Source organism: Mustelus asterias, chromosome 15, assembly GCF_964213995.1.
Source record: "Mustelus asterias chromosome 15, sMusAst1.hap1.1, whole genome shotgun sequence".
Classification (NCBI taxonomy): Eukaryota; Metazoa; Chordata; class Chondrichthyes; order Carcharhiniformes; family Triakidae; genus Mustelus; species Mustelus asterias.
The window spans coordinates 84922624-84935162 of record NC_135815.1 but is presented as its reverse complement, the minus strand read 5'-3'; the positions used below and the strand labels follow the sequence as shown (position 1 = coordinate 84935162).

Sequence of the window (12539 nt, the reverse complement as noted above, 5' to 3'; positions counted from 1 at the left end):
GGTCCCATGAGGCTGCCGCCTTACTGCAATGTCTTACTGAGAATACAGTGTCCAGTCAAAATGGATGAGCTAAATTCAACAGCACAATGCACAAAAACTTATTTTACATTTATAATGCATGCAGAATTCAGGCAATTCACAAACTGATGTAAATTGCTATAGCAGAACCCAAAATCTTTAAACGGAAGTAACTCCAATCTTGTTAATAGAGAGCAGATGGTGTCAGATACCTCAGAATGTTGGGGGAAAGTTAGACACTATACAAGAATTAACAGGCCGAACCATTATTTTAATGTTACTTCAAAAAGATTACAGAAAATTTGACAACAGTATTTTTCTTACCATTCCATTCCTAATTAAAACTGAGGGGAAAACTTCCTTTTAAATAATTGTTAGTTGAAGGCATATTAGTCTCTTTTTGGCAGTCATCCCCTTTGCTGTAGCTTAGAAAAGATCACCTGAAGATTGTTGGGCGCGATCTTACTGGCCGTTCACGCCAAGCTCCTGCTGAAGTGAAGTCGGAGAGTTTGGTGCCAAGCCAAATCTCCGTTCACTGCAGTGGGATGGGAAAATCCCACCGGCGTGAAGAGTGGTAACACTCCAGCCATAGTCTCTGAAGCTCCCGTAAAGTGGGCGAGGGGCAGTATGTTAGCAGCAGCGCGCCTTGTCCTCATCCTCTTCAATCATCTCTGTGAGGTTAACATTATCCGCATCCCTGTTTTCAGTCAGATGGATCAAATCACTGGCCAGAATATTCTTCACCAAAAGCCGTGTTGCTTCATCAATGTTTATGTTCTCCTGCAAGAAGGAGAAACAAAAAAGTTCTATTATCATAGAATCCTTACAGTGCAGAAGAACCTTGCCCCTCGCACCTTCGAAAAGATACAGAAAAGATTTATCAGGATGTTCCCTGGTATGGAGGTTTCTCCAACCTCTCCTCATAGCTAATGCCCTCCATATCAGGCAACATCCTGGTAAATCTTTTCTGTCCCTTTTCCAAAGCCCCCACATCCTTCTGGTAGTGTGGCGACCAGAATTGAACACTATATTCCAAGTGCGACCTAACTAAGGTTCTATAAAGCTGCAACACGACTTGCCAATTTTTAAACTCAATGCCCCGGCCGGTGAAGGCAAGCATGCCGTAAGCCTTCTTGACTACCTTCTCCACTTGTATTGCCACTTTCAGTGATCTGTGTACCTGTACACCCAGATCCCTCTGCCTATCAATATTCTCAAGGGTTCTGCCATTTACTATATATTTCCTATCTGTATTCGACCTTCCAAAATGCATTACCTCACATTTCTCCGGATTAAACTCCATCTGCCATCTCTCCGCCCAAGTCTCCAACCGATCTATATCCTGCTGTACCCTCTGACGGTCCTCATCACTATCTGCAAATCCACCAACCTTTGTGTCGTCCGCAAATTACTAATCAAACCAGTTATATTTTCCTCCAAATCATTTATCCATATTACAAACAGCAAAGGTCCCAGCACTGATCCCTGAGGAATGTTACTAGTCACAGCCCTCCATTCAGAAACGCACCCTTCCACCGCTACCCTCTGTCTTCTATGAAGAAGGAGGCCATTTGGCCCATTGAGTCTGCACCGACAACAATTCCACCGAGCCCTATCCCCATAACCCCATGCATTTCCCTACTTATCCCCATGATACTAAGGGGGGAGTTTTCCCGTCCCACTCGCCACAGGAATTGTACAGGCTGGGGTAGACGCTGCAAAGGTCCATTGACCTCTGATGGGATTTTCTGGTTTTGGGACGAGAAAGTCTCACCCTAAGGGGCAATTTAGCATGGTTGCTCAACCTAACCTGCACATCTTTGGCGTGTGGGAGGAAACCGGAGCATCCGGAGGAAACCCACGCAGACACGGGGAGAACGTGCAAACTCCACACAGACAGACACCCAAGGCCGGAAGTGAACCCGGGTCCCTGACGCTGTGAGGCAGCAGTGCTAACCATTGTGCCACCCTTAAACAATCTTTTTTTACAAGAAAACATTTATGTATTATAATTTGAAAGGCAACATAGAAGAAAGATCAAGGAAATAACCGTGGTTTATTAAGGAGGTTGAATCTCTTGTGAAGAGGAAGAAGGAGACTTATGTTAAGATGAGACGTGAAGGCTCAGTTAGGGCACTTGAGAGTTACAAGTTAGCCAGGAAGGACCTAAAGAAAGAGTTAAGAAGAGCCAGGAGGGGACATGAGAAGTCTTTGGCAGGTAAGATCAAGGAAAACCCTAAAGCTTTCTATAGGTACGTCAGGAGTAAAAGAATGACTAGGGTAAGATTAGGGCCAGTCAAGAACAGTAGTGGGAAGTTGTGCGTGGAGTCTGAAGAGATAGGAGAGGCACTAAATGAATATTTTTCGTCGGTATTCACACTGGAGAGGGACAGTGTTGTTGAGGGGAGTACTGAGATGCAGGCTGTTGGACTGGATGGGATTGATGTTCATAAGGAGGAGGTGTTAGCAATTCTGGAAAGGGTAAAAATAGATAAGTCCCCTGGGCCGGATGGGATTTATCCTAGGATTCTCTGGGAGGCTAGAGAGGAGATTGCAGAGCCTTTGGCTTTGATCTTTGTGTCGTCATTGTCTACAGGAACAGTGCCAGAAGACTGGAGGATAGCAAATGTTGTCCCCTTGTTCAAGAAGGGGAGTAGGGACAACCCTGGTAATTATAGACCGGTGAGCCTTACTTCTGTTGTGGGCAAAGTATTGGAAAGGATTATAAGAGATAGGATTTATAATCACCTCGAAAGGAATAATTTGATTAGGGATAGTCAGCACGGTTTTGTGAAAGGTAGGTCGTGCCTCACAAACCTCATTGAGTTCTTTGAGAAGGTGACCAAAGAAGTGGATGAGGGTAAAGCGGTTGATGTGGTGTATATGGATTTCAGCAAAGCGTTTGATAAGGTTCCCCATGGTAAGCTTTTGCAGAAAATACGGACACATGGGATTGAGGGTGATTTAGTGGTTTGGATCAGGAATTGGCTAGCTGTAAGAAAACAGAGGGTGGTGGTTGATGGGAAATATTCATCCTGGAGTTCAGTTACTAGTGGTGTACCGCAAGGATCTATTTTGGGGCCACTGCTGTTTGTCATTTTTATTAATGACCTGGATGAGAGCGTGGAAGGATGGATTAGTAAATTTGCGGATGACACTAAAGTCGGTGGAGTTGTAGACAGTGCGGAGGGAAGTGGCAGGTTACAGAGGGACATAGATAAGCTGCAGAGCTGGGCTGAGAGGTGGCAAATGGAGTTTAATGCGGAAAAGTGTGATGTGATTCACTTTGGAAGGAGTAACAGGAATACAGAGTACTGGGCTAATGGTAAGATACTTGGTAGTGTGGATGAACAGAGGGATCTGGGTGTCCATGTGCATAGATCCCTGAAGGTTGGCACCCAGGTTGATAGGGTTGTTAAGAAGGCGTACGGTGTGTTAGCTTTTATTGGTAGAGGGATTGAGTTTCGGAGCCAGGAGGTCATGCTGCAACTGTACAAAACTCTGGTGCGGCCGCATTTGGAGTATTGCGTACAGTTCTGGTCGCCGTATTATAGGAAAGATGTGGAAGTGTTGGAAAGGGTGCAGAGGAGATTTACCAGGATGTTGCCTGGTATGGTGGGAAAATCGTATGAGGAAAGTCTGAGGGGCTTGAGGTTGTTTTTGTTAGAGAGAAGAAGGTTAAGAGGTGACTTAATAGAGGCATATAAGATGATCAGAGAATTAGATAGGGTGGATAGTGAGAGCCTTTTTCCTCGGATGGTGATGGCTAGCACGAGGGGACATAGCTTTAAATTGAGGGGTGAGAGATATAGGACAGATGTTAGAGGTAGGTTCTTTACTCAGAGAGTAGTAAGGGCGTGGAATGCCCTGCCTGCCGCAGTAGTGGACTTGTCAACATTAAGGGCATTCAAATGGTTATTGGATGAACATATGGATGATATTGGAATAGTGTAGATTAGAGGGGCTTTAGATTGGTTCCACTGGTCGGCACAACATCGAGGGCCGAAGGGCCTGTACTGCGCTGTAATGTTCTATGTTCTAAAACTTGTCTTTATGTGGCATCTTGCATAACTTCAGGAACCAAACCTCTTCACAGTCCATTAACTTCTTGCAGTCACTGTTGTAATGTACCGATAACCAATTTGTACACAGCCAACTCCCGCAAACAACAATGCGATGATGAGTAGATAAAGCTACTTTTTAGTGATGTTGTTTGAGGGAGAAATGTTGGCCAGGCCACTGGGGATAACTCACTGTCTGGCTCAGAGGCAAGCATGTGCCTCATTGAGCCATGGTCAACAAGGTGGACCAGAAGAATCCTTTATTTCCTCCCCCCACCGCCGCCTTGAACTTTGTCCTTCCATCCATCATTCTAACAGCCCTTACACCATCTCACTTTATACCCTTTACCCCCACCTTAAGCAAGTGCCCACTCAGATTAATTGGTCTTCACCCACCAACATCAACCAAGCTAGGTCCGCCTTGTATTATTGGCAAAATCTGCAATTTACACAGAAAGGATTTCTGTAGGCCGCTTTACCAGGCACAGCTTGATGTACGTGGAATGACTTTGGACCCAAGGCGTTAAATTAAAAGGAGATTGTATAAACTTGGCTTCTACTCATTCCAAATTTAGGGGTTTGAGCAGTGATCTGATTGAGGTGCTTAAAATGATCAAATGATGCGACAGGATAGATACAGAGAAACTATTCCCTCTGGTAAGATAATCAGATAATCCTTTACGGGAAGGAAATCTGCTGTTCCTATGTGGTCTGGCCTACATGTGACTCCAGATCCATAGCATGGTGTTTGACTCTTAAATGCCCTTTGAAATGTTCTAGCAAGCCACTCTGTTCAAGAGAAGTTCAAGGGCAGCACAGTGGTTAACACTGCTGTCTCACAGCGCCAGGGACCTGGGTTCGATTCACGGCTTGGGTCACTGTCTGTGTGGAGTTTGCACGTTCTCCCTGTGTCTGTGTGGGTTTCCTCTGGGTGTTCCGGTTTCCTCCCACATCCCAAAGCTTTGCAGGTTAGGTGGATTGGCCATGCTAAATTGCCTCTTCGTGTCAGGGGGATTAGCAGGGTAAATACGTGGGGATAGGGCCTGGGTGGGATTGTTGTCAGTGCAGGCTCAATAGGCCAAATGGCCTCCTTCTGCGCTGGAGGGGTTCTATGTTTCTCTGAATTAAGGATGGCCGACAAATGCTGGCCTTGCCAGCGATGTCCACGTTCCATGACAGAATAAAAAAGAAACACAGCAGGACACCTTAAAATTAGAGTCAAATCATTCGGGAGGTAGAACGGACCCTCTTCCACGTGTCGGATAGCGAGAATCTACAACCCTCCCAAAAGTTACGGATGCAGCAGGCCAATTGATTAAGATCACTTGGTCTTTGTTGTGTAAAGGTACTGAGGGATGTGGAGCACCGGTGGGTAAATGGAGATTAGCTGTAATCTGATTGAGTGGTAGAATGGGTCCGATGGGTAGAATCGCCATTTCCTGCTCTGAGAGAAGAGACATGTCTGTCAAGACACCAAAACGCCAAGCAGTATCTCCTAACGCCCTCGTTACAAAACCTCAGAACCCAAGTACATGATGAAAACCTGCTGTACGGGTTGAAAGAGTCAGATGCTGTTAATCTTCAGTTCACTTCTGGATAGTTCACACAGTGTGGACGTAATTGTGAAACTCCACTTTAGAAAGATAATTTTCTCTTCCTTTTTTCTCTGGGCCAGCTCTTGATTTAACCTTGTGATTGCCAATCCCACCTCCTCGGCAGCACTCGGATACTCCCGGCACAGCTTCATATAATTGATGTTTGTATTACCCATAATTTGAGACTTAAAAACACGACCTTTGTAAAGCCAGGCACTCTGGAGTGACACTGGCAGTTCCTGTGACCTTTCTGGCCACCCATATGCCCCCTCTCCTCCCAACATCTTGAGTAACAGATTCAACCCTCGCCTCCTTCCAAAACTGCCGTAACCCCCATCACTTTGACAACACTTACTGCCACCCTCTGACTCACCACCCACCCGCCCCGCAACAGAGCTCAGCACCCTTTTGTCTCTGCCCCTGCAATAGTTAATTGCCCCTCCAAATCACCCCCACATCTTAATGATCTAAGTTTTACATTTATTTATTAGTGTCACAAGTAGGCTTACGTTAACGCTGCAATGAAGTTACTGTGAAAATACCCTACTCACCACACTCCGGCGCCTGCTGGGGTACACTGAGGGAGAATTTAGCATGGCTAATGCACCTAACCCAGCATGTCTTTCGGACTGTGGGAGGAAACTGGAGCGCCCGGAGGAAACCCAGGCAGACACAGGGAGAATGTGCAGACTCCGCACAAGACGGTGACCCAAGCTGGGAATTGAACCCAGGTCCCTGGTGCTGAGAGGCAACAGTGCTAACCACTGTGACACCCATTGGTTACTCCTCTGAATCACTCCCCACATAACCATAGTTTTGTGACTCTTCCCTTATTTATTCCCAATATGAATAGTTTTGGGGCTTTCTTTGTTACATTGAAGGTGCAGAATAATTGCTGTTGCTTTTTTTGCACACAACGAATAGTTTTGAAAATCTAACAAGGCAAAGACATTGAAGGCTAATTAGTGAAATGAGAGGAATGGAACCAAGCAGGGTGAGGCTGTTGGGGAAATGTCAGATTATTTAATTAGAGTTGAAATGCTCTTTGCTTTTTAAAAGGATCATTGTTCTGCTGTTACCTCAACAGTGACAGGGTAACACCAACAGCAAGAAGCAAGACAGATTTGCACTAATGTAGCAGCTTTCATGGCCTTAAGATGTACGAAAGCACTTTACAGCCAACTGTTGTTGAAGTATAGGAAATGTGCTGTCCAGTTTGAGCACAGTAAGGTTCTTCGTAAGAAAATGGTGAGGTATGGCATGGTAACCATTCTGAAGAGTTGGATGCAAGACTTCCAACTGAATATACCAGGTGAGGAGACCCAAGTGAAACCAAGGGAAATTGTAGAGGGGAAGCAACAGCCTTAGTGGCTAAAGAAGACATTACTTCAATACATACGGAAATCTTTGTCGCTTCTTTGGACACGGGTGAGGTCCCTGAGGATTGGAGGATAGCGAATGTGGTCCCGTTGTTTAAGAAGGGTAGCAGGGATAACCCAGGAAATTATAGGCCGGTGAGCTTGACGTCCGTGGTAGGGAAGTTGTTGGAGAGGATTCTTAGAGACAGGATGTATGTGCATTTAGAACGGAACAATCTCATTAGTGACAGACAGCATGGTTTTGTAAGAGGGAGGTCGTGCCTTACAAATTTGGTGGAGTTTTTTGAGGAAGTGACAAAAACGGTTGATGAAGGAAGGGCCGTGGATGTCGTCTATATGGATTTCAGTAAGGCATTTGACAAAGTCCCACATGGCAGGTTGGTTAAGAAGGTTAAGGCTCATGGGATACAAGGAGAAGTGGCTAGATGGGTGGAGAACTGGCTTGGCCATAGGAGACAGAGGGTAGTGGTTGAAGGGTCTTTTTACCCCTGGAGGTCTGTGACCAGTGGTGTTCCGCAGGGCTCTGTACTGGGACCTCTGCTATTTGTGATATATATAAATGACTTGGAAGAAGGTGTAACTGGTGTAATCAGCAAGTTTGCGATGACACGAAGATGGCTGGAATTGTGGATAGCGAAGAGCATTGTCGGGCAATACAGCAGGATATAGATAGGCTGGAAAATTGGGCGGAGAGGTGGCAGATGGAGTTTAATCCGGATAAATGCGAAGTGATGCATTTTGGAAGAAATAATGTAGGGAGGAGTTATACAATAAATGGCAGAGTCATCAGGAGTATAGAAACACAGAAGGACCTAGGTGTGCAAGTCCACAAATCCTTGAAGGTGGCAACACAGGTGGAGAAGGTGGTGAAGAAGGCATATGGTATGCTTGCCTTTATAGGACGGGGTATATAGTATAAAAGCTGGAGTCTGATGATGCAGCTGTATAGAACGCTGGTTAGGCCACATTTGGAGTACTGCGTCCAGTTCTGGTCGCCGCACTACCAGAAGGACGTGGAGGCATTAGAGAGAGTGCAGAGAAGGTTTACCAGGATGTTGCCTGGTATGGAGGGTCTTAGCTATGAGGAGAGATTGGGTAGACTGGGGTTGTTCTCCTTGGAAAGACGGAGAATGAGGGGAGATCTAATAGAGGTGTACAAGATTATGAAGGGGATAGATAGGGTGAATAGTGGGAAGCTTTTTCCCAGGTCGGAGGTGACGATCACGAGGGGTCACGGGCTCAAGCTGAGAGGGGTGAAGTATAACTCAGACATCAGAGGGACGTTTTTTACACAGAGGGTGGTGGGGGCCTGGAATGCGCTGCCAAGTAGGGTGGTGGAGGCAGGCACGCTGACATCGTTTAAGACTTACCTGGATAGTCACATGAGCAGCCTGGGAATGGAGGGATACAAACGATTGGTCTAGTTGCACCAAGGAGCGGCACAGGCTTGGAGGGCCGAAGGGCCTGTTTCCTGTGCTGTACTGTTCTTTGTTCTTTATACAATGAATGCTAGGGAATACAGAGGACCAGCGGGATCTTGGGGAGCTTGTCCAAAGTTCCTGAAGGCAGCAGGACAGGTGCATAAAGTGGTTAAAGCGGCAAATGGGATACTTGCCTTTATTAGCCAAGGCACAGAATATAACAGTAGGGAGGTTATGATGGAGCTGGATAAAACTCTTGCTAGGCTACAGCTGGAGTATTATGTGCAGTTCTGGTCACTGCACTATAGGAAGGATGTGATTGCACTAGAGAGGGTGCAGAGGAGATTCACCAGGATGTTGCCTGGGCTGGAGCATTTCAGCTATGATTAGAGGTTGTTTTGCTTTGCCAAGAGGTTGAAAGGCTGGCTTTTAAAATGTCGCGGACGTTTGCAAACAATTCTTTCTGTTGAACAGTAACTCGCCCAGCTCAGAGTGAACAGGACGTGCAGGCAAGAGAAAGGGGCATGTTTTACCACTTAGAAACAAAACTATAAATAACCAATGGCAATAAATGAAACGGCACATCTCAATGATTTTAATTTCTTGCGTTTTCTTAAAAGTTGTTAATGAATGGGGTTGTTTTCCTTCGAGCAGAGAAGGTCAAGAAGGGACCTGATCGGAGTGTACAAAATAATGAGGAACATCGGGTAGAAAGGAAGAAACTTTTCCCTTAGGGGAAGGGTCAATACCCAAGGGGCATAGATTTAAGGGAAGGGATTTAAGACAAAACCTTTTCACACAGAAGGTAGTGGGAATCTGGAACTCTCTGCCTGAAAAAGTGGTGGTGGAGGCAGGAACCCTCACCACATTTAAGAAGCATTTGAATGAGTACTTGAAACACCATAGCATACTGGCTACAGACCAAGTGCTCGGAAATGGGATTGAGATAGGTGCTTGCTGACTGGCGCTGACACGATGGGCCGAAGGGCCTCTTTCTGTGCTGCAAAACTCTATGACTCTACGATAAGATGAGAGGTAAACAGGCACTCAAACCTTTTGGGTAGAATTATGAAGTTGTAAAGGGTATACATATATGCTGGAAGTTGTGTACAGGCTCATGGTAGTAGCTGAGAAGCAATAACTTGTATAAATGCTGAGGTTAGACAAGTATGCAGCCTAGGCAAAGGTGGGGGATACTTGCCTTTATTAGCCAAGGCACAGAATATAACAGCAGGGAGGTTATGATGGAGCTGGATAAAACTCTTGCTAGGCTACAGCTGGAGTATTATGTGCAGTTCTGGTCACTGCACTATAGGAAGGATGTGATTGCACTAGAGAGGGTGTTAACTTTCATATAGATTGGCATAAGCAGACTAGCACATGTCAGGGTATTTGACATTTCAGAAAGACAGGAAGAAAGGAAAAGAAGTTGGGAGAACTCTGTGAATAAATAAGATCAGTGCAGGAGTGAGAAATGATCTTGGTTCAGAAGGTCTTAGCTCACTGGAGGCATTCAAAAAGGCATTAGATGATTACTTGAATGGAATAGTGTTTAGGGGTATGGGGAAGGGACAGGGGGATGGCACTAAGTCATGATGCTCATTTGGAGAGACGGTGCAGACACGATGGGTCAAATGGCCTTTTTCTGCACCTGTAACAATTCTGTGATCCTGTGAAGGTGAGAGCTCATGTTGTTGGCGGATACATTGGACTGAATAGAGGACTAACTAACTAACCACAAACTAAGTAATTTTCAATCCGACAAACTAGTGGAGCTCCATCGGGATTAGTGCTGAGGCCTCAACTATTTATGATCTGCATTAAGGACTTGGACGATAGGACTTACTATTTTGCAGCCAGATTTGCTGATGATACAAAGATCGGCAGGAAAGCAAGTTGTGAAGATGATACAAAGAGTCTGCTAAGGGTTAAATGAAAGGGGAAAAAATGGAAGATAGAGTATGATGTGGGAGAATTTGAGATTGTCCACTTTGGAAGAAAGAATAGAAAAGCAGAATATTATTAAAATAGAGAACAACTGTAGAATGCTGAAGTACAGCGAGATCTGGGTGTCCTCATACACTAATCAAAAACGTTACCATGCAGGTATAGCAGGCAAATGGAATGTTACCCTTCTTTGCAAGCAGGATGGAATATAAAAATAGTCTTACTTCAACTGTACTGGACATTGGTGAGATGACACCCAGAGTACCATGAAGATTTTACTTAAGGAGAGACCATAGAATCCTACAGTGCAGAAGGAGGCCATTCGGCCCATCGAGTGTACACCGACCACAATCCCACGCAGGCCCTATCTCCATAACCCCATACATTTACCCTAGCTAGTCACCCTGACACTAAGGGGCAATTTACCATAGCCAATCCACCTAACCCACACACCTTTGGACTGTGGGAGGAAACTGGAGCACCCGGAGGAAACCCACCCAAGATATTCTTACACTGGAAGAAGTTCAGAGAAAGTTCACCAAGCTGATTCCTGGGATGAAGGGGTTGTCTTACAAGGAAAGGCTGAGTAGATTGGGCCTATATTGCTTGGAGTTTAGAGGAATGAGAGGTGACCTTAATAAATTAGATTCTGAGGGGGTTTGACAGGGTAGATGCTAAGAGCATGTTTTCCCTCATGAAGGAATCTAGAGCAAGGAGGCATAGTTTAAAAATAAGGGTTCTCCCATTTAAAAGGGAGAGGAGGAGGAATTTCTTCTCTCAGAGGAGTGTTAGTCTTTGGAATTCTCTGCACCCATGAACAGTGGGTGAAATGGTGGCACAGTGGTTAGCACGGTTGCCTCACAGCACCAGGGACCCTGGTTCGATTCCTGGCTAGGGTGATGTCTGTGTGGAGTTTGCATGTTCTTCCCGTGTTTTCATGGGATTCCTCCGGGTGCTCTGGTTTCCTCGCACAGTCCAAAAGATGTGCTGGTTAGGTGCATAGGCTATGCTAAATTCTCCCTCCGTGTACCTGAACAGACGTCGGAGTTGGCGAATAGAGGATTTTCACAGTAACTTCATTGCAGTGTTAATGTACCCCTACTGTGACACTAATAAACTTAAACTTTAAACAGTGGAGGTTAGGTCATTGAATAAGGACGAGTTAGACAGGTTTTTTGATTAACACAAAAGCCAAGGGTTGTGGGGGAAGGTAGGAAAGAGGAGTTAAGGCCAGACTCAAGTCAGCCATGACCTTACTGAATGGCAGAGCAAGCTGAAAGGGCCGAAGGCCATACCCCTGCTCCTACTTCTTATGATCTTAGAAAGGTTGAGTATGTCCAGAATAGTTTTCTGAAACAATGGCTGGAATGCTCCCATCCCACCCACGACAGGAATTGTAGAGGGCTGGAGGCGGACCGTGTAAAAGTCTATTGATCTCAGGCGGGATTCTCCGGTTTTGAGGCGAGTGAGGCTGGAGAATCCTGCCCAATATATCCTAGGGCCATCAAAGAGGCAGCCATATTAGATTTAGTGATGGGTAATGAGCCAGATTTTGTTAATAGCCAGCTGTGCATTAACAGTGATCGTAGTCTAATCAAATTCCATGTAGAGTTTAAAAGGGGAGGAAAATGAAATAGTTACAAAGATTCTAGGTATAGTTAAGGTCGACTTCAAAGGAGTGAGGCAGAAACTGCCCACAGTAAACTGGACAAATCTGTTAATGGGCAAAATGTGGGGTCAGTGGAAGGAAATCAAACAAAGGATTTGTGACACAGAATCAGTTTGGACCCCTAAAGTTCAACTTGCCAAAAAAGACAGCCATGGACAACTGGTAAAAGACAACATAAAACTGAGAAAAAATACCAGACAAAACTGCAAAAAACACAGATCCCGGTGAATGGGAAAGGTACAAAGAGCGACAAACAAAACAGGAAGAATTACAAAATGTGAGTCTGAAAAGAACTTGCAAGCAATATCAAGATGAACCCTGCAACATTTGCTTGTTCTCTAACCTGATTATAATGTGGGCCCCTGAAAAGTAATAACGGTGATGTTGTTAATGTAAATAAGGAAATGGTTGAAATATTCCCCTGCTTCAGTACTTGCAGAAGAAGTCAG

At 45.2% G+C, this 12539-nt stretch overlaps 1 pseudogene across 1 annotated transcript in view; it reads right to left on the bottom strand.

The window, feature by feature from the left end:
* Positions 1-236: 236 nt before the first annotated feature.
* The window catches only part of LOC144504618 (ras-related protein Rab-32-like), a 30992-nt pseudogene continuing 18689 nt past the window's right edge, over positions 237-12539 (bottom strand). The window contains exon 3 of the transcript XR_013499677.1: positions 237-798. The product of XR_013499677.1 is annotated as a ras-related protein Rab-32-like (transcript). The remainder of the gene's footprint in view (positions 799-12539) is intronic.